A 27173-nucleotide genomic window follows, 5' to 3' on the forward strand; every position below is an offset into this window, starting at 1 on the left:
GTCGGACCTGAATATCTACAAGGTCCCTTCCGACCCTAATTCTATGATTCTATGACTGAGAAGGCCCCTGAGAGAAGGGTAGCTTTACTGAAAAGGCCCAGTGTGGGTGTGGTGAGCCCCAAAGAAGGAGGCAGCATTACTGAGGAGGCCCAGAGAGGGGGTGGCATTACTGAGGAGGCCCCAGAGAAGAGGGCACATAGTGAGAGAGGGCTGGGGAGAGCCCTAGAGCCGGAGAGGGTGCATATCAAACGAAGGAAGGCCCAGAGAGGACAAAAAGGGGCCAGACTGTAATAAAGCTAAGACATAACGTCCATTCCACCAGCGAGGCATGGGCTGTGGTGTAGGGGAGGAAACGGAGCCGCAGATAGGGCCCCCTGGCAGCAGGGCAGTACAAGGGCAGCCTCCTGCTAATTAACATCAATTAATCAATTAAAAGCAAGGCATGGCAGGAGAGAAGGCAGGCGGTGGCCCCAGGAACAGGTGTTCAGGCCACGTTTAGATTGGCCCAGAGCGGATACCTGTTACAGGAAGAAAATGACTTTAGAAAAAGACCCCCCCAAACCTCTTCTATGACAAATCAATATACCTTAAGTTTTCCCACTTCATTTACTGTTTAATGAAGGTAGAGGAACCATCCTTGACTTTTAAATCAAGGCTATGCTTGTGAACCTGCACATCCAACTCGCTGGCATTTGTCCATCTGCCTGCATTTATGTAATATAATGTTTGAATAACACATCTGATCCATTCCAATTTTTTAGAGAAAGTTCAAGATATCAGTGGGCAGAACTATGTTGATTATGAAAAAAATCTGAAATTTAAAAGGGGGAATAATGTAGGTATTAGGGGTGTGCAAAGTGGGACCTATTCAATTCAGATTCAGGCCAAATCAGGGACAGTGATTTGATTAGTTGATTTGGATCACTGTCCCTGATTCAATTCAGCTGAATCCAAATCTGAAGATTCAATGCTGATTTGGAGAATCAGCAATTTGGACACAGACACAGCTTTAATTTTTTTCTACATAACTTGAGGCAGCAGGCACAGCTCATGATTTTGGCAACGTTGGGAGAGAGGAAGCATCCCACAGTAGTCTGGAGGGGTGCCCTCCATGTGCTCGGCAGTGAACCCAGAAGTGGACCAGAAGTACTTCTGGTCCACTTCTGGGTCTGCTGGGGAGTGTGCGGGGGAGCCTCCCTGTGCCCCCTTGCTCAGCAATTGGCTGCAGGGGGGCCCCAGGTACCTCCCCCCAGACCCAAGACATACCAGTTGCTGAGCTGGGGAGTGTGGGGTGGGGGGTTCTGCACACTCCCCAATGAACCCAGAAGTGGACTGGAAGTGTTTCTGGTTAACTTCTGGGTCTGCTGCTGAGAGTGCTGGGGAGTCCTCTGTGCTTCTGTGGGACACCCCCATGCACCCCAGCATCACAGCATTCATGAGCCCCTGCTACCTAGAGGGTTGTAGAAAAAATATTTAAAGCTGTCTCTATGCCCAAATATCCTAATCCTTCTGAATCTCCCTAAACCGATTCAGAGAGACTAAATGGTCCTCTAATTCAATTTGGATTTGGAATTCAGCCACCAAATCGGGCCGAATCTCTGCCAGATTGAATCAGGGACCGAAGCTTTGCACAGCCCTAGTAGGTATCACTGAGCCCTTGTAATTTGTTTAAAATGATACACCTTCTGGCACTTCTATAATGCTTCTTCTCAAGCCATTGAGTAAGAGTAAAGGAGAAACTTGGGCATTCATGCTTTTAACATGAGAACTGGGGCATGAACCCTTTGTATAGGAACAGGACTTGGAGATCCTAGTATAGCAGGAACCGAATGTAAAGAACAAACCAAGCTCCTAGCAAAAGGAAGATCTAGGGAGAGTTACAGGAGGAGAATGAGAATGTGGCACATGGCAATATAGTAGTGTATATAAGGAAGGAATGCATGGAGTCCATGAGTGTTACCTGCAGAAACACTGAAGTATGTAACTCCCTTTGTACAGCACTCAACAGCACCTTTGTGCAGTTGTTCAATACAAAATAGATGTAAACATTTCCTTTTTCATAATGATATGGAGCTTGGATGACAAATGTTAACTCTTTTTTGGTTTACTGAAAATGTTAAGTAATGATTTTGATTATGATGGTGGTTAAGTTTCTATTAAAAATACGTTCTTGAAAACTGGAAATGGACTAATTTTGAGCCATACAAAATGAAAAAAGGTTAGAAATTCCTCATGAAACTGTCCAATTATCTCAAACACAGATAACTAAAATGACAAATTCCCAGACTTCACTCTGTCTTACAAGATGCAATGAATATGAGGTCCTTTCCAGCATTATGATTCATGACATAATCCATTTATTTTGAGCCAGGCAAATATACCAGTTGATGATATAAGTCCAGCATTTCTTAGAGGCAGTGAACATCAGAGTTGGACAGCTTTGCCTTATATTAGGGTGCTTGCAACCAGATTCAAACCTATATCTGTATCTCATGGCCTTCTCTCTTGAATAAGCATGCCAACTGCTGACAATATTCAGATGATTTAATTCATTGTAAGCAAAATACATAGAGGAAAGTTATTTTTTTTTAAAGTATTGCTCTTTTGTACTGCACACATTCATGCATACACACATCCATATGCACAAATATTCTCTCTCTCTCTCTAGAGTCATTAGGGCTAGAAGAGCCAATTCTATTGCTATTTACATCAATATTAACCTAGAGTCACTTCACTAATATCCTCTAGAGATATCCCAGAGTCAGAATTGAGACATAAGTTTGCAAAAGTAGCAATTAAAGATTGCCCTACCCACAAACCTAATACTTTACTTGGCCATCCTCTGTTGGCCAACAATTTATTCACCTTCTACATCCTTAAATAATTGCATTAGTTCTGAACTGCTAAATGTTTGAAGACTACTTCATATTTGTGGAGAAAGATCCTACTTTATTCTAGACAGCAGCTAAACAAATGGAAATTTCTCTTAGTTTTTTGAACAAACTGATGTTTGCCTGGTGGAGTTTCTGCACTGGGTAATGGAAAGAGAACTATTTTTTTCTGATTAGCCTGGGAGCACAGAGAAAATGAGCCATCTAGCAGGAGGCCATTGCACTTTAGTACAATCATTGACTTTTCAGAGCTGCATCTAAGGCAACCATTGAAATATAAACAGAAAATGTGCTGATTGTTGTGTTGTTGTTGTTGTTTCTGGAAACTGAATCCTGGCAATAATATTGTGCAAAAAAAAAAAAAAAATTCAAGAAGAAAATACAAGGCATTTATTTACCTTCCAATTTTTATACTGTTTCTTTACACAAGTCTCTTTGTCATTCATTGATGACAAAACTGTGGCACTGGTTTGCTTTTTACCAGGTACTTCTGTTTAATAAACCTGCTTCCTCCTCCAACAACAAGTGTGGCCCAGGAGGTTATGAGAGTAACAGCAAGGTGCAAATATTTTTCTCTTCCAGCATATATATATTTGGATGAGAAACATATTTGCACCTTACTGTTACAGTCATAACCTCCCAGGCCACAGGTGCTGTTGGAGAAAGAAGCAGGTTTATTGACAGAAGTACCTGATAAAAAGGAAACCAGTGCCATAGTTTTGTCATCAATAAATGCAAAAGAGATTTGTATAAAGAAGTAATATAAAAATCAGAGAGTAAATAAATACCTTGGATTTTCTTCTTGTTTGTTTGGTTTTTTGGGGGGGGTTGCACAATATTGTCAGGATTCAGTTTCCAGTAACCCACAGAAACAGCAACAAAACAATCAGCACCTTTTCTGTTTATATTTCAATAGTTTTATAATTGCTTTCATCCTCTCTGAGACCATATAGATCTATCTATCCATCTATCCATCCTCAAAGAGGATGAAAGCAATTATAAAAGCACTAATCTGACCTCAGAGACCCTTGGAGATACTTGGTCTTAAAGTAACTGAAGTAACTGAAAAACTCTTAAAGGTTTCAATGGTTTAGGTCATGCCTTTGGAGTGTTCCCCAATCAGTCATTTGGAGTTCCTTACCCAAAGAGAAAGAAGGACCAAGCCCTCAAATGTAGAAAATAAAACTAATTGTATTTAGATTGTCCATAGATACTTTCAGCTAACTGGAAATCTCAACAAATTGTTTAGACAATGTTTTAATTGTTTGAAATGAACTACCTTGTCTTTGTGACCACTCATGGCAGCTACAATACAACAATGCCCCAGCAATCACCAATATTAGAAAAATCAGACAGCAGACTTATTATTCTGCTCTATTTTATTCAGACAAATGCAATGGAATCTTACGTCTCTGAAGGTCACATTGCACTATAAGAAGTTATACCAAGTTTTTGTGAGACATGGAGTATTTGCTCACTGAAGGCTTATGCCTGAATAAGGAACAGTCAGGCCCTTAAGCATATGATCATCTCTGCCCATAAGGTTAGGCCATCTAACATTAGGTTTGTATGAATAGGAAATATTCAATTCAGGTTTAGATTTGGCCAAATCAGATACCAGAAACTCGATTCGGAACTCCGAATCAATTTTTTACTTTGATTCAGAGATTCGGCTATAGGATATAATGGGGAATCAATGAAATATCTATAACTTTGTTTTCTGTCTGATTCAGATGACACGTACAGGGATGGTAGCCCCTGCTGAGGCCACAAAAACCTGTCAAGTTTCAAGGAGATAGGCACTGGGGTTTGGGGGAAACTGCACCCCAAATTCCAGAAAGCAAAACTCATGTCATGTGTACGTGTTGCATACCTCAGCCTGTCCCTCGCCCCCTGATGCCTCCATTTCTATTTTCACTGACTGGCTTTCTTGCCTGCACTGCATGCCAGGGCTGCCTCTGGCTTCTTTACTATGCCTTCCATCCAGGACCTACTGCAGGTACTTCCTCAGCCTGACAAAGTGGTTTTCAACCTGAAAACTGGCATCCCAGGCAGCTAAGCTGAGCTCAACAGAGCCTCACAACTGCACTACAAACAGCAAGCATCAGGCCTGTCAAAGACATGATTGGTCTTGGTATTCCCCAGCCAGGTGTGCGCGCGCGCGCGTGTGTGTGTGTGTGTGTGTGTGTGTGTGTGTGTGTGTGTGTGTGCGTGTGTGTGTGTGTTAGCTGGAGGTTATGGCACATCCTACCTGCCTTTCACTAGGGGATCATTGATCCTGGCATTTATCGGTCTGCAACACCATCAGCAGTCCCACCATGCCTCCCTACCCTGGCAGGGTGCAGTTTTAGTGATCATGCTCAGACCTTGGGCCTCCTCCTTCCCCAAAGCTCCAATACCATACCTCCAAGTTCATCCTAGCAGTGGAATGAGATCAGCAGGGACATGTTCTTCCCCTGCTGGCTGGTAATGCAGTCAGTGCCCCCTCTAGCTGAAAGTAGGGCATTACTTGGCTTTTAAAAAACTCAAAAAAAGAAATTGGTGCAGATGGAGTGATGAGGGTGCCACTCAGTCCATCTGCAGGTGGAGCTTGGGGAACCCCAGGAGCAGGAGGTTCACCTTTTAGGAACATCAGCTGCTTCATCAAATCAGGATCTAAGCAGCTACAGTGGGGTGTCATGACAACCCCAGCAATGCTGAACACTCTCTCACTCAGCTCACTGGTCAGTAGAGAGGAGAGTTTTCCAGGCAACCGTGGCCAGATCCTGCCACATCTGGCTGCAGCTTGCCCCGCAGGCCAAGGGGTCACAGTCCAGTGCCTCCACATCCTCAGCAACATAGGTAGCCACCAAAGCCTTGGCACTACCTGCCCAAGGCTGGGGTCTTGTGTGTTTTGACCCCAGCCTTGAAGCCATGCTCATGGCCCATATTGGCAGTGGCTGGCATGGAGGAGACTGGCTGGTTCTGGGAGTGATGGCAAGGGAAAGTGGATCCCCCTCTTCCACATCCCCTCACCTCTGCACTTCAGCCTCCTTGACTTTGTTGATGAGCACCTGAATCCAGTGATCAAGGGTTTTGGTGCTGCCAGTGCACATGCTCCTCTTCACCCTCAGGTCACACATCTTTGCCATCATGTGGACCATACTGCACCACAAGTGATCCAGCCATCTCCTGATGCCCTCCTTCAGCTGCCTCACCAGTACCTGGATGTCTGGTGACAGTGGCCTGCCCCAGCCAGGAACATTGATCCCCTGGAACTTCTCCATTTGGTTCTCCAGTTCCCTCACTCAGGGGATCACCTGGCTGAGGAGGGCATCGCCAGAGCTAAGGTTTTCGGTGGCCTCAAGGAAGGTCTTGAGGACCACCAAGATCTAGATGATGGTACCCCACTCAGCTCTGTTCAGGGGACCACTGATCCCAATCCCCCCAAGCAGGGCCATCTCATGGATGGACTTCTGTTAGTCCACCAGCCTTTTCAGCATCAGGTATGTGGAGCTCCACCAAGACTCCGCATCCTGTGATTTTGTGCTGCAGGATGCTCTGCTCTGCCTGTTTCTCCCACAGCATCTTGCCCCACTTGATGCTGCAATAGAAGTAGCCCACCACCTTTCTGTATTTTGAAATCACTTGGCTTGTAGCAGTAGTTCTGGTGGCACCATCACCGCCACCCCTGTTCTGCTCCAAGGTATCCCTATGACGTGCAGTCTGTGTGCCACACAGAGGATGCCAACAAAGTTGGCATCATGGACAGCCTTCACCATATTGGCCCTGCTGTCGGTGATCATCATGGTGTCCTGTGACCAGTGGGGTCCCCCAAGGCTCTGTCCTTGGACCCATACTGTTCAACATCTTCATTAATGATGTGGACACTGGAGTCAGAAGCGGACTGGCCAAGTTCACCGATGACACCAAACTTTGTGGCAAAGCATCCACACCAGAAGACAGGCGGGTGATCCAGGCTGACCTGGACAGGCTCAGCAAGTGGGCAGATGAGAATCTGATGGTGTTCAACGCCGATAAATGCAAGGTTCTCCACCTTGGGAAGAAAAACCTGCAGCATCCTTATAGGCTCAGCAGTGCTATGTTGGCTAGCACTAAGGAAGAAAGAGACTTGGGGGTCATCATTGACCACAAGATGACCATGAGCCTGCAGTGCAATGCTGCGGCTAGTAAAGTGACCAAAACGCTGGCTTGCATCCATAGATGCTTCTCAAGCAAATCCCGGGACGTCATTCTCCCCTTGTACTCGGCCTTAGTGAGGCCGCAGCTGGACTACTGCATCCAGTTTTCGGCTCCACAATTCAAAAAGGATGTGGAGAAGCTTGAGAGAGTCCAGAGAAGAGCCACGTGCATGATCAGAGGTCAGGGAAGCAGACCCTACGATGACAGGCTGAGAGCCCTGGGGCTCTTTAGCCTGGAAAAGCGCAGGCTCAGGGGTGATCTGATGGCCACCTATAAGTTTATCGGGGTGACCACCAGTATCTGGAGAAATGTTTGTTCACCAGAACGCCCCAAGGGATGACTAGGTCGAATGGTCATAAACTATGACAAGACCATTTCAGGCTGGACATAAGGAAGAATTTCTTTACTGTCGGAGCCCCCAAGGTCTGGAACAGCCTGCCACCGGAGGTGGTTCAAGCGCCTACATTGAACACCTTCAAGAGCAAACTGGATGCTTATCTTGCTGGGATCCTATGACCCCAGCTGACTTCCTGCCCTTTGGGCAGGGGGCTGGACTCAATGATCTTCCGAGGTCCCTTCCAGTCCTAATGTCTATGAAATCATTTACCTGTGGGTGAACTCGGCCTGCCCAATGAGCCATCCCTGAACCATGTGGTTCATGGTCCCCGTGATCTCCCTTGCCATGTGGGAATCATGCAGCATGTGGCTTGCAATGGAGCCCACCAATGGCCTGACTGATCACACCAGTGCCCTGTGAGGGAGAGGTAGGCTGATCGCCCCCCCAGCTGCTCCAGATGTTGGAGGTGAAATGCAAGGCTACCGGCAGCCCTGACTTGTGCAGCTCCTCCCTCAAGTACCCCCTGCATGCCACATAGAAGGATGGTGGTGCTCTCCCTGTAAAGGTGGTGCATGTGGGCACTTTGTAAGATGGGGCCAGAAGTGCTATGAGCCACCTGAACCCTGACCACTCAACTAGGGAGAAGGGCTGGCCATCCAGAGCAAGCATCTCCCCGGTCTGGGTGATCTTGCTCACCTCTGCAACTCACCCCGCTTTGTCTTCAGCTTTCCCTCACAGGGTGGCCTGTCTCTGCTTTGGGGGAAGGGGGACTTTGGATTGAGTGGGAGACTTCCCTTTCAGCAGTCTCACACAGGTGCCAGGCTGAGCAGCAAGAAGGGCAGGGGGGTGCTGCCTTCTGAGATGCAGCAGCATCACCATGGTGGTAAAGTGGTTCATTTCCTTGCACAAGCTGATGTGCCTGCGGCAGTGCTGGCAAGTGGCAAACCTGGGATCATCTGCCAGCTCAAAATGCTCCCACACTATGCTACTCACTCACTTCTGGGTTGAGGGTGAGGATGTTGCCTTTTCCCACTCCTCAGCAGGCTGAGGCACAACAGCAGAAGGAGCTGCCTCAGCTGAGCTACTTGCCTCCACAACCTCAACCTCCTCCGAGATGCTGCTTTCTGGAGGAGACATAGGCTTAGGGGAAATTTGAGGGGTGTGAAGCACAAACTCAGATTCCTCCTCAGTCCCCAGAATTGCTTGAGCTAGTGCGCTCAGCATCCCTAGTTCCAGCTCCAGCTCCTCCTCTGGCACTTGGAGTCTCATGCTGAGAGATGACATTGGGGTGGAGGAGACAATGTTTCCACTGCTGGTGCCTATTTCTGGACTGAGGGGAGGTGATGCAGGTGCAGGGATGTCAGGTGCAGACACTGCTCCCACATCCTTGCTTCCACTGGCAGCACAAATGTTATGGCTGTCTGGGAAGAGAATGTGTCTATCTGAGGCAAGGGGGAACTTGCAGCTGTAGCTCTCCCCCTATCTCTTCTCCCTCCCCTGCCAGAAGACCTAGCACCTGCCTTTCCAGCACACTTCATATTAATCTTTCCTGTGCTGCCAAAGGGGGTGGGGGGTGTACACACTACTCACTTTGTGTTGCGTATGTGCACTGGACTCTTCTTTGATTGTTTGATTCAGTAATAATAAGTATTAAGAACTATGTAAAAAGTGTGTGATGTCTGTCTGCCAGTCTTCTCCTCTGTGATGTATTTATTTAGTGTGAGTTATGAATGTGAAGGATGACTCTGCCTGTTCTTTTTTTTTTTTCCCCCTCTGTTGTTCCCTCCATGCTCCATGAGTGTGCTGGACTCTTCTTTGGTTATTAATAACTATATATGGTGTCTTCTTCTGTGGTGTTCTATTAATGTGAATGCATGACTACTACTGTTGTAATATGTACTTAAGATGATGTATCTCCTTCTCCTAAGACCCTGAGTTCTGTGTTAGTCTCAAACTGAATCTGACTTCTGTGTTGTCTTCAGTCTCTGTGTAAACTAACAATAATAATATTAATAACTAACAACTACTATATGTAATCTGACTCTCTTCTTCTCCTATGAGTATCTGATTTTTCTGTGTGTGTGTGTGTGTGTGTGCGCGCCTCCCTGCACAGTGATGGATCTTGCTGGCAGAGAAAACAGAGCTTTCTTTGTTCGAAGTTTACAAAAAGAAAAAGCAAATATAGATTGAAATAAATGAACTGAATAGTATTAAGAATGCTAAGCTAAGCAAAGCTAAATCCTACCCAATCCTTCTTAACAACAAAAAGGAGCAGGGAAGTAGCAACTCCTGACTATAAAGCAGGCCAGGCAGTGCACAGTACCTTTCTCACGCTGTTCCCCAGACAGAAACAGCATAAGAGCCTTTGTGTGCAGGCTTGCTGTGCCTTTTGTAAGCTGGTACTATGTCCCTCCCCCAGACACCGTAATTGGAAAGGCGGTCAGAGAGAAATCTTGCTTACTAGCCAACTAGACATGTCAGTCTTCCCCACCCCCTGCTCCTCCTCCCTCTTAAGTTTCTGTTTCTTCATACAGACAGCCCTCTGAACTGCTGAATCGATTCAGAAGCTCTGAATTGATTCAGAAAGCCTAAAACAGCCAGCGATTTGATTTGGACATGCTGATTTGGCATCCAAATCTTTTCTGAATCCAAATTGCGGTCCAGAGCTTCACATACACTGAAAGAGATGTTAGAAGGTTATATCTTTGCAACAACATTTTGCTACAGCACACCATTAAGCATTCTGAATATAATTTTTAGATATGTAACTGTAAGCATTATTGCTTCAAGTTTGCAATTTCCAAAGTTCTTTTTAGCATTCAACCAAGGAAATGAAACGGTGACAAACAACAAAAATGGTTGTCGGAATTCTACATACCTGCCACGACTTTTTTTTTTTTTTGTTATATTTTATTTAATAAAATGCACTGGATATAGATTAATTTTCTTTCCTTAATATTTATTGTTTTTCTGCCTTGATAAGGAATTGCAAACATTTTGAAAAATGGACTGAAAAAGTGCTTGGCTTTATTTCTATGTAGTATCTTAAATAGTGCTATGTGTTTTGTTGAAATGCTATTATGTTGCACTATTCCCCAGAGGAATCGGCAACATATTACTGTATTCTCTAGAGCAGCAATACTCTTCTGGGGATTAATTGTTCTTTGAAAATGGAAAATAAATCAGTGACGCAGCTGCTATAATAATAATAACAACAACAACAGCAATAATAATCTGACCCTTTCTGATACCAGGAAATGCAAAACGTAGATAAAAAAAACATTTCCAGTGCCCATTCTACATAACTCGGGACAGGGAAAGAAGGGATCCATGGCTGCCATCTTCATCCCAGTGACTCAAACAGGCTCTATGTACATAGTGTTGAATCTACAACCCCCCCCCCAAAAAAACCCACAAACAAACAACCCCCCCCCAAAAAAGCTGAAGGTTTCATGCAGTGCAATATTCTGTGGCTCTGTCCAAAGTCCCACCTTATGAAAAACTCCCTGCAGAGTGTACATAGTGCCCTGAGTGACTTCACTATTCCAGCCTGTTTATTTTCAGGCACGGTGATGTCACAATTCCACTGCAACAGTGTCCTTCTGTCTGAGGAAGAGGGAGGAGATGGGGTTAGAGGTTTTTCACTTCTGTACCTAAATCTATTTGAAATGAATGGGAAACAGTCCTTTGACATTGAGGGTGTTTCAATACAGCCTAACCTAAACTACTAGGAGGAAAATACTCATTTATCTTCCTGGCTTACAGGTTCTCTGTTATTGTGCAGAAATAATAGAACCATGTAAACTTCAGTTCTTCCAAAAGACCTTATCCAGATTCAGTTCCTAGTCAGACACTCTACCCATGAACTACTCATGATGACAAAGAACAATGAATGATTTAGTTTAATGGTTGCTCATCAACTTGCATTTAGCTTATTTATGACAGAACAGCCCTCATTATTGAAAGAGACCTTATTACCTACCACACATCAATACTCCAAAAATTACTAATGAAAATAAATCCTCTACCTCTGAGTAATACTGCCAATTTAAAAAAAAAAAAAAGTGCATAAAGAACATCTCTGCAAATTAAAAAAAGGTTAAATGACAAATAATGAAAATGGGTTAAGTAGAAAAAAGGTGATTGATGATCACTTTCATTCCAATATGATTTTATAGAAAAGATTTTAAAGAAAAAAATGCATCTAGATCTTCAGTTTGATACAAGTTGGTGCTGCACCCCTGAAGTCAGATATGCCCAATCTGAGGATCTGGCCCATAAAAGGGTTATAAGTGTGAGAGAGAGCAAGTGGATTCTCATCTGGGCTGGAGGAAAGAAATGCTGCAAATTGGCTGTTCTTCCTTTTCAAACCTTGTCTATAATGCCCATCCGCAGGAATTTGTACATATGTAAATTAAAACAGATTAGGAAAAATTTAATAATGGTTCATCTGCTGTCCACTCAATTTATCTCCTAAAAAGATGTACTTCTCAGATTCCAGCACACTAATCACTCAGAGCCATGACAATATCATAGGCCCACAATTGTACTAGGAAGGCCCCTATCTGGCCATCATCTCAAGCAAAGAGCATGAAGTTGACACAGTCTTATGCCACCTTAGATTCCAGTCAATTTTTAAGTTACAGTACCTGATAGGAAAAGGGAGGAGAAAAACAAGGAATAAAATGCAGGCTTGGAATTAGATACTTAACATTTTAATTGGTCTGTCTCCTGATGTTAGGAAGAAGTAGACTGCAGCATCACTTGAAGGCTCTGCATAAGAAAAATGAGAACATTGTATTTAAAAATCAACAACAGGTTTCTATTATGAATATAGATTCTGATTCCAAATTTTTAAAATGCTAAAATACATTTACATTTGATTTTCATGTGCAGTAATTTCATTATTCAGGCCAGAAATTAAATAAACCAAGAGCAGAATTTCAAAAGGGGGAGGAGGAGAATAAAACAGCATACACAGGAATGAAAACTGAATGGCATGCATTTATAACTGGTGATGGTCTGTGAAGTAAGAGGAGTTTCATCACCTGAAATCCAGAGATTTTCAAACTTCCTAAAGTCATGGAAACCTTCTTTATCACTTATTTTGCCACAAAACCCTTATTCCTTTTCTAAAAACTGATTCACTACCAGGTGACCCAGCCCATAGTAGTGGTGTACGAACTTCTAGCTCAGGAGTAGGCAACATTTTTGGCCAGAGTGCCAAAAATCCCACAATATCTACTGTGTAAGGTGCCAGAGTGCTGGCATGCCAGAAAAACAAAACCAGGGCAGGGGGTATATAGCAGGGCACACTGCATGTTAATATAGTTAATAATCAAACATGTTTGGGTTTTTTTGGTTGGTACCAGCATCTTCCTGAGGACTGGCTTTACTTTAACAGTCCCACCCTAGGGCAGACTAGCTATCTTCCCTCTCTCCTCTTTCTTTTTTTTTTTTTTTTTTTAAAGGAACACAGCTCAGGAGGAAAAGGAGAGACAAAAAAGGAAAAATAATCTTAACCAAGAGAAAAGAAAAACCCAGATGGGAATAACAGGGCAGGGCCCCTCCAAGACTCCCTGCCACTTCTTTCTTTTATAGTCTCTTTCCTGCCTCCAGCTGCTGTTGCAGTCACTCCATTCTGTCAGCCTGCTTCCTGGCAGGCTATCTGCTTTCCACATTATGGCAGGCCACTGTTGGTGCCTGGCACTTTAAGGGCTGAGCTGTGGCTGCCTATATAAACAGAGAAGATTGCTGTTGCCAGATCAGGCAGAAACATTGCCTGACTGAACTGCTGAATGGAACATCTTCAGGTAGGAAAAGGAGGCTCTGGGTCCTAAGCATGACCTAAAACTGTACCCTGCTGGGAGTGGATGGCCTGGTCAGGCTCCCAGTGGTGCAGGAGCCTCCAGGAAAATGCCATACCAGTTACCACCCTGGTGGAAGATGGGTTGGGGTGCCTCAATAACCCCTAGCCTTCACATCACTGTAGGTAGCAGTTGAGGCCAGGCATGGCTATGGCCACCTGAGCCCCCACTGGGGATGGAAGCCCTGTAGCCCCAGTGAGGGAGTGGAAGATATAGATCCCCAGTAAAGGTAGGCCCCAGAGCAGGGGTAGGGAGGTGGAGCCCTAGTGAGGGGGAAACGAAAGGATTGGGAGCCGTGTGTGTGCGCTTGCTTGCTTGCTTGCCCTGGGGATGGGCCAGGGCAAGCTTGTCCCTGTTTGGATTATTAGCTGGCCATTACCCCAGTGAGGGTCATGGGAGAGGCCCAAAAGATGGTATGTCTGCCACCCAAGGTGTGCACTAGATAAAGTCTATGGCTGAAGGGGCCCACTCTGAGAGGGAGCAAGGTGGTATAAGTTGTCAATGCATGAAAAAGACCCTGTGAAGGGGGGTGGAGCATGAGAGGCCTAGTGAGAGGAAAGAAGTATGAATGTGTGTATCTGAGGCCTGACAATGAGGGTTAAGCTTGGTCCAGCTGTAGGCTGGGAGCATTATGTCACTTGGATGCCATCTGCAAGGTTTGGGCTGAAGTGTAAGAGAGGAATGGAGCCCCAGATAGTACCCCCTGGCATCGGGGCAAGAATGGGCAGCCTCTTGCCTAATTGGATCCAATTAAGAAACAACAAGGTGTGGCAGGAAAGGAGGTGGGTGTGGGTCCAGTAACAGGTGGGTGGGCCAATGGCAGACTGGCAATGAAAGAGTCCCCTGTTGCACACATCTAGGGTTTCCCCAGCTGCTTTTCTCCTAGAACCTGGTTCCTTATCTCCTGTCTTCTTTGGGAGCTTGACAGCTCTGGCCACTTCTGGTTCTCACTCATCTGTCTTGACTCCTCTCCTTTCTGGCCTTCTCTGGGGCCTGAAGTGTCAACACCAATGCCCCTTCTCCTAGTCTGAAAGGAACATGTGTTTCTTAACCTTTTGGGCTGGTCCTTCTCATCATGGCAGCTCCCCACTGTGAGGAAGGTAACTACTTCACGCTCCTGTCTCTCCAGGCTCTTCTCAGTACCCCCTTTCCTGCCTATACAGAAAGCAATAAAGAAAAATCTTGTTACCAAAATAATAGTACAGTCTGCTTATCTTGTGATATTTACCAGGTGGATATAATCATTAATTATATTTTAATGAGTTCAGCATTTTAAGAGATTATAAGGAGCTATGTAATACAAACTAAGGTTTACATAGGCTATAAATAAAAGAATCTATTTTATTATTCAGCATATAAGTACATTTCTATTGTCTCTTCTATTATGCTTGCATCTAAAGCAATAGCTGGGAGTGCTTCTCAAAGAGACGTTGAACATCTGCCATTTAAATATTTATATAATGGTCCTGACAAATGATGTCTACATAAGCATCCTTTTTAGCATGTAGGTATAATTAAATAGGTAAATGAATACATGAAATATTACAGGGGTGTAGGTTGTCTCCAGTCTCTCAGTCCTGATCCTCAAAGGAAGCTTACAGAACACTTCCCAGAGACAAGCCTATGAACTCCACTTCATCAACCTCCTGGATACTAAAAAGCATGGACTAAAAATAGACATTGGATTTATGACACATTATAACCTGCCTGGCATCTGACTCCCCAGGTATCTATCCACTTTCATCCCCCTTCTCTCTCTTTCCAACCCCCCTGCCCAAGCCTGTCTCTCACCCATTGACTCCTAAATCTACATTTTCACTGACTACCTGTCTTGTATGCATACCAGCCTGGCCGCTGGCTTGTTTACTTTTTGTTCCATTCAGGAAGAGCACACACCAACTGCTGAAACTTCCTCAGCCTGATGAAGGGTCTTTGAACCCGAAAGCTTCCTTAATAATTATTTTCCAACTATTTGTGTTGGTCTAATAAAAGATATCAGATTCGCCCAAGGAACCTTGTCTACATGAAATATTTACATGCTTATTTGCAAAACCTTAAAGGACTTCTTCCAAAAGTGATAAAGTAATGTCAAGACTGAAAATTCTTGACTTACATTTTGACATTTGGTTCACAAAATTTATCATTTCCATGCAGAACATAAAAGTATGTTGTATTGCAGATAGTTTAGCTTCTTACCTCTTCCCATTATATTTTATATTTCAGACCTCTTAACTGTACAGTGAAAACTATGATTATTGTGGTGGTTCCTACAGATTCCAGTAAGAGAGCAATAGCCCACTGTATATAAAGTAGTCTTCATCCCAGTGGGCCTATAGTTTAGGTAGTCAACAGTAGTATCCTTTTCACTTCAAAGTGCCTATCATTATGGACTCCATCTAGTACTAAATAGTGGATCAAAAGTCCACTGACACCATAGAAAGATTGTACTGGAATTACATATACCTAGCATGGATGTAAAAATCATGATATATTTGTTGCTATCTTAAGGAAAGCTCATCCTCCCCTTGGGATTGAGTTGGGTATTCTGCCCTTCACTGGGCATGTCTACATGTGTAGGCCCTTAATGCATAAAGCAGGTATAAAATTTAGGCATGAATAGCTAAGTCACATTAGCGCACACATAGACATGCTAATGTGCATTAACATGGTGTGTGTTAATGGATACACACCGTGTTAATGGGCATTAGTGTATCTGCACATGCTCTAATGTGACCTAGTTATTTGTGCCTAAAGTTAATGTATCTTAATGTGCATTAGCATGTCTACATGCAGACTCACACCTCAATAGTCTTAATGTACCCTAAGCAAAAGCACATTAAGTTTAGGCACATGTAAATACACATGTAGACAAGCCCACTTGGTAACAAATATTAACAAAGGTAACAGCTCAGTGACCTACACTATGCCATGAACTGCTTTAAATTGTGCAGCTGTTAACAGTCTTACATTGATGAAATGATAGCTGGAAATAAATGGGGCATAAGAAAAGTTCAGCTATGCCTCCTTTCCTCTGGCTAGAAGCTCAACCTGGAAACAAACATACAGGATTCTCTACACCACCAGAAGCTCCTCTAGTGGCCAGTTAAGGACACCCCATGATCAGTTTTCACTATTAATTCATCTCATTACAAGGGCATTGCAACTATCATGCTACCAGTGACCTTAATAGGGATTAGAAAATGAGAAAATAAACATCAAAGTGTTTTTCATAGAGCATCAGTCTTTCCTACACTCTTCCACTAAAACCAAATTGGATCTGAATGGAAGGAGAAAGGTTCCAGGATGTCCATATGACATTTGTATCACCCGTCCATCAAAATTAAAATGTCCAGGTTTTACTTTGCAAAGAGAAACAAACAACAATTATGCAAAGAAAATTCATTAGGTAGCATCAGATTCATCCTTGGCTTTCAAATTCTAAACTGTCTCCAAATTCACCTTTATTATAGCAACATTTACTACAATGAATGAACGGTAAGATTTCATACTAGATGATTCAGGAGATTTATTGTAATTAAGGGCATTTATCACTTCTCCCCTATCCCAGCAGCTGGCTCTGTCAAAATGGACAGTTTTAAAAGCTGCTCCTTATCCAAAGTCTGTTAAGTGAGTTGTGTAAAAGTTATTCTTTCCAGCCCAGTTCCTGCTGAATAATGTGTTATGCACATGCTTTTGTGATTTGCTGAATCAGGGTTTAAGTGAAGATACCAGAGATTATATTAGTATGGTATTGTTTTTTCTTGGACTTAAAGCTTATTAGCTGTTCAATATGATGAAGCTCTGCTTTGAGGTACAGTGGCAGAGCTCTACTTCAAGCTCTGATTTTTTTTTCTCTCAAGTAATGTCAGTCCCACAACTTTTAATATGCCCTAAATTCAATGTGAAATGTACTATTTGAGTAAAGTTAATTTTAATTATCTGTAGTGCAATTTTAAAATTCAGTTTAAAAATCCTTTATATAAAAATGAATAAGAAAAACATGACAGTGAGCTAAAGTTTCATAGTCAGGCGTAGAAGTTATTTTCAAGATATTCAAGTTCCCTCTTTCACTGTGGACTTCTGGTTTCAGTTAATTATCTCCAGGCAAGTCTGCTGTGAGGGATGACATCCTGTTAATGTCAGTGTTTAACTTCAGTCCTTCAATGACTCTTTGCTTTTGGACTGTCTCTCTGCTGTCAGCATATTGTTCATATTTTATCCTGTCAGCATATTCCTTTGCTCAACAGACCCATGAGAATGCCTCTTAATTTGGCCTCTTTCTGGATTCTTACTTTGAGCATTGTCCATTGGTTTCCCTTATTACCTTTCATTAACATATCCAATCATTTCATCCCTCTGATTCTGCTGGTTAGTGCCAAGTTCAGTTAATTTGAGCTTGTGAGTCTGTGGACTTATCTGCTACTCTCCACCATTAAAATCATGGAGACCTCTACTTCATCTTCTCTTCCTCTCTCCTGCCATGTCTTTGATATCAAGTTATTTTTTGGGAGTATGGATGGTCTCTCATGATTATGAACGTACGGATGAGGTCAGTCTTCCGCAGGGCTCCTCCACCCCTACACCCTGCCCACTTCCACTTGGGTGATGAGTCGTCTTTTCCCACTGGCACTGAGTGCAAATTGCTGGCGCTCAGGTCCCCTCTGTCTCAGATTGCTGCAGGCCTCAGGAGAGAGGGATGGTCATGCCTCTGTGAGAGCTGCCTCATCTTGGGTATCTAAACTCAGCTTGTGGTTATATTCTTTTTCTCTGGGGTCAGCAGATCCCTGGGAAATGTTTTTTTCTGCCTGCCAGCCCCATGGGTTCACACTCGGATGTCTCGGATGTTGATTCTCTGATTTGATTACTTTGAACTCAGGTGTGCAGGGGGTCAGTCTTTCCCCTACGATGTTTACCTAGTCTGGGATTACAGAACTATACAATAGAAGAAAAACTTCTGAGCCTGTTTTGGGCTCCAGTTCTACTATTGGTAGCTGCTTGAGCCTGCAGGCTCTTTGACTTCAGTTACTCCAGACAAATCACTCCTTTCTCCGGAACAGTCTCAGACCTTCTGAGGCTCACTGCCTCTTCCTGCCCTCTCTCCTGAAAGTTTAACACTCTTTCATTGAGGTACTCTTCCTCTTGGTGGTCCCCAGGTTCCCTAACTGAATTGTACACCTGCAAGCCCCCTACCATCTGGCTGCACTTATCTATTCCACTGATCATATTGGCTTCATACTCAGGGTCGCAGTCTCCCTGGCATCTCACACGGGTTCATCTGGCTTAATTCTGGCTCTGGCAGAGCCCTTCCCTCTCTCTGTCTGTTTGGCTGCAGTGTCTCCTCCTCTCCTCCACACTGAACGCCTCTCCCAGTGTTCTCTCTTTAAGCTTCCCAGGCTTTCCTGGGAGCAATCAGCAGAGGCCCTCAGGTCACATATTCCTTGGGTCAGGAATGGGAGCTTAACACCTTTTCCCAGAGCTCCTTCCAGAGTGCTGGGGAAGCATTGCCTGCTCAGGACCCTGCCAAGTGAATCTCCCTCCCCCGATGCTTCCTCAGCCACATCATCTGTCCAGACCCTGCCAGAAGAGTCCCACGCCTCTTGGCATCCTACCTCAATGTGTTGGGCAGCGGGGCTCTCCCAGACTCAACTGGGTGAGTTTCAGGCTTGACAACAAATCTGGCAACAAAACTATTACTATGTTGTATTAGAAAAACTTCTTACAGTGATAGAAAAGGAAAGAAACATCATGCAAGCAAACTGAAGGGCATAAGCTGTTTGCAAGAGGCAAGGCTAGCTGATAATGCAGGCACTGGCAAAATAAAAAGTTCAGATAACAATGGGGCTATACAGAATTTAAGCAACAATTAAATAAGGTTAAATGTAAACACATTTTCAACAATAAATTCACCACTCTATAAATGGATGCAACTTTAAAGCATAAAATATGACAAGCTACCCTAACAGATGGCCTGTATGTCTTAATAAATAAAAAGACTTTCTGTGATTCAATGCAGACTTGTTCATAATTCTGATGGTACATCTACTATATAATTAAGAAAATGGCTTGTGATGGCTTTGAAAGAAAATATAATACCCAGTGGCATGTTTATATGCCCCCCCATGGCACTGCTGTTACTGCACCATCATTTAATACTTGCTTTAGGAAGTACTAAGTGACAGCACAGTACCAGCTGTTACCACACAATCCCAGCAGTGCATGGTTATTTAGAGCAGTTACGTTGCCATAGTGATGCGCTATAAGGTAGCTCATCACTACAATGACGTAGCACTGGTGTCAATGTGCCTGCCAATGCTACGCTACCGTAACAATGAGCTATATTACCATAGTGCATTGCTACAGTGACATAGTGTCACATGTAGATGTGCCCAGTACCTCAAAGTAGTCGCACTACTTGTAAAAGCATAGTAGTTATGTTAGAAAGTTGAAAATAATAAGGTTTACTAATGTCTTGGCCCACCTTTTTGGCCACTCTTTATTTATGGGGTGAAAGTACAGCAAGAAAGACAGGCCAGTTTAAATACCAGTTGCCCCAAGTAACAGTTAGCTACATGGATGATTGCAAGTTTTAAGCATAGTCCCTATAAAATGACAGGCATAGAAATGTGAGGACACTCAACTGGGACCCAGAAGATCTGGAATCAATTTCTGACTATCACAGACTTTCTCTAATATCTTCAGCAATTTACTTTGTCTGTGGTTTATTTTCCCATCTTTAAAATGGGAAGAATGTTATTTTATTTCTCCCATATTTTATCTGTTTCTCTCATACTTGGAATGGAAGCTGATATGGGCAGGTACTGGTTTTTCATTTTTATCTGACTAACCCTTGACACAACAAAGCTTATAGTTTGATCAGCACCTGGGATTGGTTATAATACAAATTATTAATAATAATAATGGTCTCTTCCCACTGAGTGCTAAATAACTTATTCTAGAAAAATGGTTATATCACCCTTAAAAATATTATACTGAAAAGCTTCACATCCTTATCTAGTTCTAATTAATCTCATAGCTTTCCAGCCACTGCCTCAACTATGTACAGAAACAGTGGATTTTTAGTCTCCCAGGTCAAGTCATTAGACAAGTTACTGTCAGTATTGCTCTCAAACTGATAGCAAATAATTGCACATGTGACTGGATTTCTCACTGTCATTGACTTTTAATTATCTCAAATTTCATCCATGCAGAGTGAGATGGATGATACTATATTTGGGAGTATTTGTAGAGTGGAGACAAGTGACAGCAGATAGCATTTCTATTACTCTAAACTCTGCCTGATACACAGAGAACATAAGACCAGTTCTCTGTTTTTCCTGCATTTATACTATGGCAAATGAAAACTGTGCAAAACAGAAAGCTTAAACCAATACTGGGAAACTTGAATGCAAATTTTAGACAGTGACTCACAGGGGATCCTACACATTTTTCCAGAGACATGGAAAAGAAAACCAAGATTTCCATTGCAGTCTCTCTAACTCATAGGAGTTAAAGTTTTGTTTCTGAATGCAAAATTGGGTACAGTGTCTGATTTCTATTATTGACCAAAAGGATTCCAGGATGAATATATTTATATGTAATTTTAAATTCTTAAGTCACTCTGCAAAAAATGAAATATTCCAAAGCCATTACTCTATCCATAATTCCTGGAAGTTAACATGGTTCTCATGGCACTTAAATGTAAGATAATTCCTTACATTTCACCCCTGTCTCGCCATGAATTGCTAAGATTTTATGTAGATTCTTGGGATCTCCAACATCTTGCTATGCCATCTGGTTTAATTACATCCACAAGGACACTTGTATAATTTATAATGCTATCAAGTTAACACTGTGAATGGGGTTTGGATGGATATCCCAGAACATTTTGCTCCAAAATAGGAATGGGTGTGCTGAGGTAGAGCTTTAAAATTTTAGGGCATTGATTCCAAAGTCTTTTGTACTTTTCTTATTTGGGGGGGGGGGGGGGGGGTTATTATTGTAATCTGCTCTGAGTTTTTCTGGATAGGATAGGGTATAAATCTAAGTAATAATAATAATGCACCTAAAAACAATAATATATACCTATGGATAAAAGTGGTCCCCTGTGTGGATGATTAACTATTTCATCCAGCAACATTAACAGCAGTATAAAGTACCCAGAATTTTTTCCAGGGCCTAGGATAGGTAAGTGATGACTACAGTAACATCTTTAAGGATTTATTCAGCATTGTTTTAAGGGATGACACTCCTGAAGATCTGCAGTTAAGAAAGATCTTTCCATATGCAGAGATAATGAGCAAAACAAAGAAGCTGGGACAGATCTGAGTATTTGTTCTTCACAGTATGCACAGTTTTCCTGGACTGTTCTGGCTTATTGCCTCAAAGTAGTGGCCAGGCCCAGGTTAGTCTCCAAAATATTGCTTCTGAAAAGCAATCACAATCCCTGAAATGCTGAATGTCACCCAGCAGAGAAGTGGAGTTAAGAGAGCCAGAAGAAACTTCCAGCCCTTCAGTTAAGGAGATGCTTGCATGGTCAACTTATCTATTGCACCTGGAAAGGTCAAAAATACACATTCACCTGGACATCCCTATGAAGGATGTTCAAAAAGGCTTGGTCAGTATTTGAAAGGAATTGCACTTCTAGTAAGTCAGAATAATTCAGTGGTGATATTTCAATAAACAAGAAAATAAGGTATCTTATGAAAATGCTAAAGGCTCTGGCTCAGACCAAAAAATAAAATCTTCACTTAGGGTTATGTACTAGGGTTACATTTTTCACATGAGACCCTCAAAAGCACTTTATAGCCATAACACAATGTGCATGTGGATGCAGGCATGGGTGCTGGCAGGCACACGTGTGGGGGCAGGCATGCATGGGCACATGGGGGCGGGCACGCACGCACGCACACCACCCCCCTCATGGGGCTGGCCCAGCTACCCCTGTTGGGGTCTTGGCAAGGCGGGGGAGGGGAGGGGGGGAACTCTGTTTCCTGTTCCCACCCTAGCACGGGGAATGGAAGCCATGAGGCTGCCACTATTAAGAGGCTTGCACGGGGTAGGGAAAAGGGAGCTCCCTTGCCATATGGGCCTGATCCAGCAGGGGTAGCTCGGGGGCTGTGCAGTGGGGGGGCTCTGTCCCTTCCTCCTCTACCCAAGCTGTTGCTGACCATTTCCCACTGGCAGGGGGCATGGCTGAGGAGGAAAGGGTGCTTACTGGAGCACCGCCACCTGCTGGCCTTGGCCAGTGCATTCCATCGCCAAGCCCCCCCCCCCCCCCCCCCAGCCTGTTGGGTTCAATAGCACTGTAACTCATGGTGCTTTATGTTAGAGCACCTCCCTGACAGGCTTTCTAAACTTCTGTACTCAGCCTTAATGTCTTCCCTTGTTGGTAGAATCATTTTGGTCACTCAGCGCTCAGTAAACAGAAGTTTTGGGTTGGAGTGGCAAGCATTATTATATTATACACATAATTAGTGATGTAGTAGGATGGGAATAAACTAGACATGAAGCTTCTACAGCAGGGTTCAACCAAGTAGTCAGAAGCTTCTGGAAAGACTGTTCACAGGCAGGCTTGCTCTGTGTTCCTAAGGAGAATTTCTTTAGTTATGCATGTGTGCCCTGCGATACATTTGTTACACACACTTCTCAGAAAAGGGAAAGAGGCAAATTGTGATGCTAGCTTAATTTCAAACTGGTACACTGATCTGTGGAGGGCCCAATTACGTTCCTAACTTTCTTCAGGGGTTCTACTATCGTCTAAAACTCAGGATGTTTGCAATGTCAGAATAACTTCTGATATGCCATGCCCCACACTGTGCTTTTCCTATAATTATTATATATTAGCATTAGGGCTGGTGACTCCAAGAATAGGGCCCTGTCTGCTAGTCACTGTAAAAGCAGATAGTGGGAAGCAAGGTGTCACAATGTATCTAACATTTTCCATCAGATTGAGACAAATTTTAGATTCTGATGGAAGTAGCATAGTATTAAATTATCGAAATCTAATGTTCAAGCCTTTTCCCTGTACAGTATATATAAAGTTAGCTGTTGATCCTTCCACCATGGAATCTGTGTGATGCAATATAAAGGATTTATCCTTCAATTACATCCAGATGGCTACCCACTTTCTTGACAGCAGAGACTAATGTTAGTACCTGTTAGCAGATATCCCCCCCCCCACACACACACATTTGTCTTTCAAGTACTTTGCAAACGTTCCTTTGAGTTGTTTTCTATCATTTCCAGGCATTTTCTGATCCTTGCTGTTTTATTCCACTTGAGCATTTATTTTGGGGGATTAGGCTGTTTTCAAATTCTCTCCTTGATTATTCAAAAGAAGAAAATAATATTGACACCAGTTCCATTGTTTCTCAACACAGACTCATTTCCTTTCCATATTAATAAGAAGATACTCCTGTCTATATTCTGTTCTGCTCCTGACCTGGAAGGCATGTGTCAATGACTAGAACTTAGCCCTCTTCTCATTCTCTGCAGCTAGACTTGATATAATTCATAAATCAGAACATCTATTCATTTTGTTTGAAGGACTAGAAGCAAGGACTTTAGCAAATTAGGAAAAAGACATTCACGAAGCTTAAAGACAACTTAATCTGTCATGGTTTCCTCCTAACTAGGGCATGCTAGCCTTCTGGACTGATAGAGAGAAGGTCGATGCAAAGTAATTATGTGAAGATGCTACAGGCTAGCAAGTTTTACTCCAGATGTGATATCCTTTGTTAAGATCATTCCCCAAAATCCAGCTGGGAATGTTTGTAATATAACTTTGAGGAAAAAAATAGTGTGTGATCCAAGCCTATCAGCATGACTATTGAACACCATTTAAAAGACCATGCCTAGTAATTCTCCACCCCCTAAGAGATCTATATTATACAGTTGATAGCAGCCATGGCTTTTTCTCATATATTGTTTGGCTTTTGATGCTCTTGATTTCACTTAGAATCAGTTAAGAGATTTTCCTTCATACTCCATAGACATAATTTCATACCTCACTTACAAGCTTTTTTGTCAACATTATAAGAATGGGAGACTCAAAGTTAAACCTTGAACCTTAACCTGACAAGCTTTGAGGAGATTTCGGAGCACAAAAGTGCCTAGTTTGAAATTTCATAATTAAAATTGGTCTCTCTAAAATATCATTTCATACCCCTTCCCCCCCCATACACACACACAGTAGAAATGAGATTTGAAATTCAGATGCAGCATTAGATTCATAACCTATAATTTAACCCTGAGTTTTTATTTTACAAACGTAAATTAAATATACCTAATTATATCTAAAGGTCATTGCTCACTGTTTTTTTTTAACAGAATAAGGAAAAGCAAATTTCTGGTTTTAAACTAGTTAATATATTTTAAACCAAACTATTTTATGACATAATTACACTGACCCAGAAAGGCCATCCAACCCTTCAATACTCTGCTGCTGCAATTCAACCTAATATGATCTGTGTGGGATCTCAGAAATTAGAAAGCCTATACACTTTGTATATAAAATCCTTAAAAGAGCTCATTTTTCTTAGTGCTGTCACACATTATAAGCAGAGCTTCCCTATGTAATTAAGTGGTCATTTAAACAATATGCAGGCAGTAGTTTATTCATTTTAAAGGACCTTCTGTGGAAAAGGCTAAGTATTCCTTTAAGGCTGTAAGATGGCTTTTCTTGGAGTTGTGCAGCCTCTTGTTAGAGTAATCTCTATCATAGTGAAATTGTGAAACCTTCGGATAAAGATCAAGCACTTCATGATCATTCTAGACAGAGTCTAAACTCCTTTAAGAAAGAATTTCCTCTGTAGGAGGAGGAGGAGGAAGGATTTCATCATTATATTGAATTTAGTAAGATACTTAGAGAAAGGAAATGTATTGATATTATTGATAATAGTGATATTATTTTGAAAATTGATTTGGCATGCGGTTTTGAATTTGAGCCACAAACCTAGGTGTCTGTGGAGGTAGAAGTTTCAGTGGATCTTTCCTAGCACATTGTGTTAATTTAATTTAACAATTTGGAAGCAATTCATTGCAAAATCCTTCACTCAGTTCCAGGTCTGTGAAACCAGGTTTGTTCTGTGGTGATTCTGTAGTATTTATTCAAGACAATCTGCCTCACTTAAAAATGGTGGGGTAGCCCATGGTGACTACTCCTTTTTCCCTTTGCAGTACTGAATAGCAGGCAATAGGTCTATATAGCACTATATCCATTAATTTTTCTTCAGGCTAATATTGATTCTGCTGTGTGTAGAAATCTGAATGATGGTGCAGAGGCAGCCAGGCTTGTTTTCAAGAATTGTTTTCACTCTTATTTTGGACAAGAACCAAAGTTCATTTTATACTGTCCCTTTTCTTTCCTGGTTCTCTGTTAGTTTAGGTAATTTGATCCTTTGTCTAAAGCCATCCATTTTGATGTTGTTGCTTCCCATCTGGGTTTAATGACACAATATTTCAGGGAATAATGATTGTTGCCATATCTTTTGTTTTTGCATTGTCTCTTGTCATGTGCGTTCTTCCAGTATTTCTTTCTCTCTCCAACTTTTTCTCTCACTGTTTCTTTTTCCTCATTGATGTCTTGCTTCATCCTGTCTGTTTCCCCATTCTTCCCTCTTTCACCAGTATCCTTTCTTGTTTTTGGTTTTTCCCTCAATTCCTTCTCTCCATCCTTCCTGCTTCTTGATATCATCATCCTTCTGTGTCCCTTCATCCATATACCCTCTACACTGTAGTACACACACCCCTGCCTACTTCACATTCTTAAAATCCCTTATTCCTCTTTGAACCTGCCTAAACTTTGCTTTCTTCCTAATGTGCTATAGGCACACAATTCATCTGAGGGATTAAAATGAGTATTTGGGTGTCTTCTGGATCATGCCCCCAAATCACCAACCCAAGCAGGTGGTACAATATTTAGGAAGGTTCTACAACTTGTGTCCATCTATTTCAGCTTATTGGCTGGAGGAATAACTATTTATGAGACTGGAGAATATGCAACTGTGTGTTTGAATTCCAGCCTTCATGGAATATTGATTCGTATACCAGAACTTGAGTGAGAATCTGTTGAGGCTTGCAAGCTAAAGAGGTTTTTTTAAAGATCTTTGAGAAGGTACTGAAAAAACACTCCCAAGGTACCAAAGGTTAGGCTATCAAACACAACAGGAGTTTGGGCTCCTCCAGGAAGGTGGAAACTAAGTTCCAAAACTATAGGACTCAATGGTTCTAAGACAGAGGTCTAAATTGGGATCTGAAAACAGGTTGTTTTTTTTTCCCAATTTCTGAAAAGGTAAAAAGGGAACCTTTAGATAAACGATTATTGAGATCTATCATTTGTTCTTAATTACTTGAACCATAAACTCTTAGTTTATTACTTAAACTAAGTCTGCAGTACATCTATAGTGCCTTGATACTCCTTCAACAACCTTCAAAGAGTACTTACCATATGTATCAACAAGTGTTTCACCTTTGGAGACAGGATCCTTGGGATTGAAGGATGATTTGATATTAATACCAAATAAAAAGACTGATGGTAGCAGCACTTACCTCATTTCAAGGAGCAGGAAACTTGCAATTGTAACACTCCATCGCTACTCCGCCTTTTCAAACATACCAGACTGCCATTTGAGCCACTCACAATTCTGGCACAGGCAACAACAAGGTCATTTAATGTAACCCTGAAGCTGTCAGCTTATATTGGGTGGGTACCCACAATAAAGGCCTACAAAATTAACAGAGATTGTATAAGATGTTGGTGTCACTACAAAACATCTGAAATAAAGTAAAATGTTTCTGCAATGTGCAGTTCTGTTAGGAATGATGGACATAGTTCCAATTTAATAAAACTTAGGCCATTTCTAAGCTCCAGTGGAGCCTGTCAAAATGCACAAATGG

The 27173-nt window shown here is 42.4% G+C and overlaps 1 long non-coding RNA gene across 4 annotated transcripts in view; it reads right to left on the reverse strand.

The window, feature by feature from the left end:
- LOC106738346 (uncharacterized) overlaps window positions 1-27173 on the reverse strand; it is a 96598-nt gene that overhangs the window by 33400 nt on the left and 36025 nt on the right. For 3 of the 4 annotated variants that reach the window (XR_002093428.2, XR_002093429.2, XR_009463018.1), the window contains exons 4-6: window positions 26826-27000; window positions 14330-14432; window positions 12123-12183 (exon numbers count right to left, since the gene is read on the reverse strand). This is a non-coding gene — a long non-coding RNA (uncharacterized LOC106738346). The remainder of the gene's footprint in view (window positions 1-12122; window positions 12184-14329; window positions 14433-26825; window positions 27001-27173) is intronic. The other variant, XR_009463019.1, reaches the window with a different exon arrangement.

The sequence above is a fragment of the Alligator mississippiensis genome, chromosome 6 (genome assembly GCF_030867095.1).
Source record: "Alligator mississippiensis isolate rAllMis1 chromosome 6, rAllMis1, whole genome shotgun sequence".
NCBI lineage: Eukaryota > Metazoa > Chordata > Crocodylia > Alligatoridae > Alligator > Alligator mississippiensis.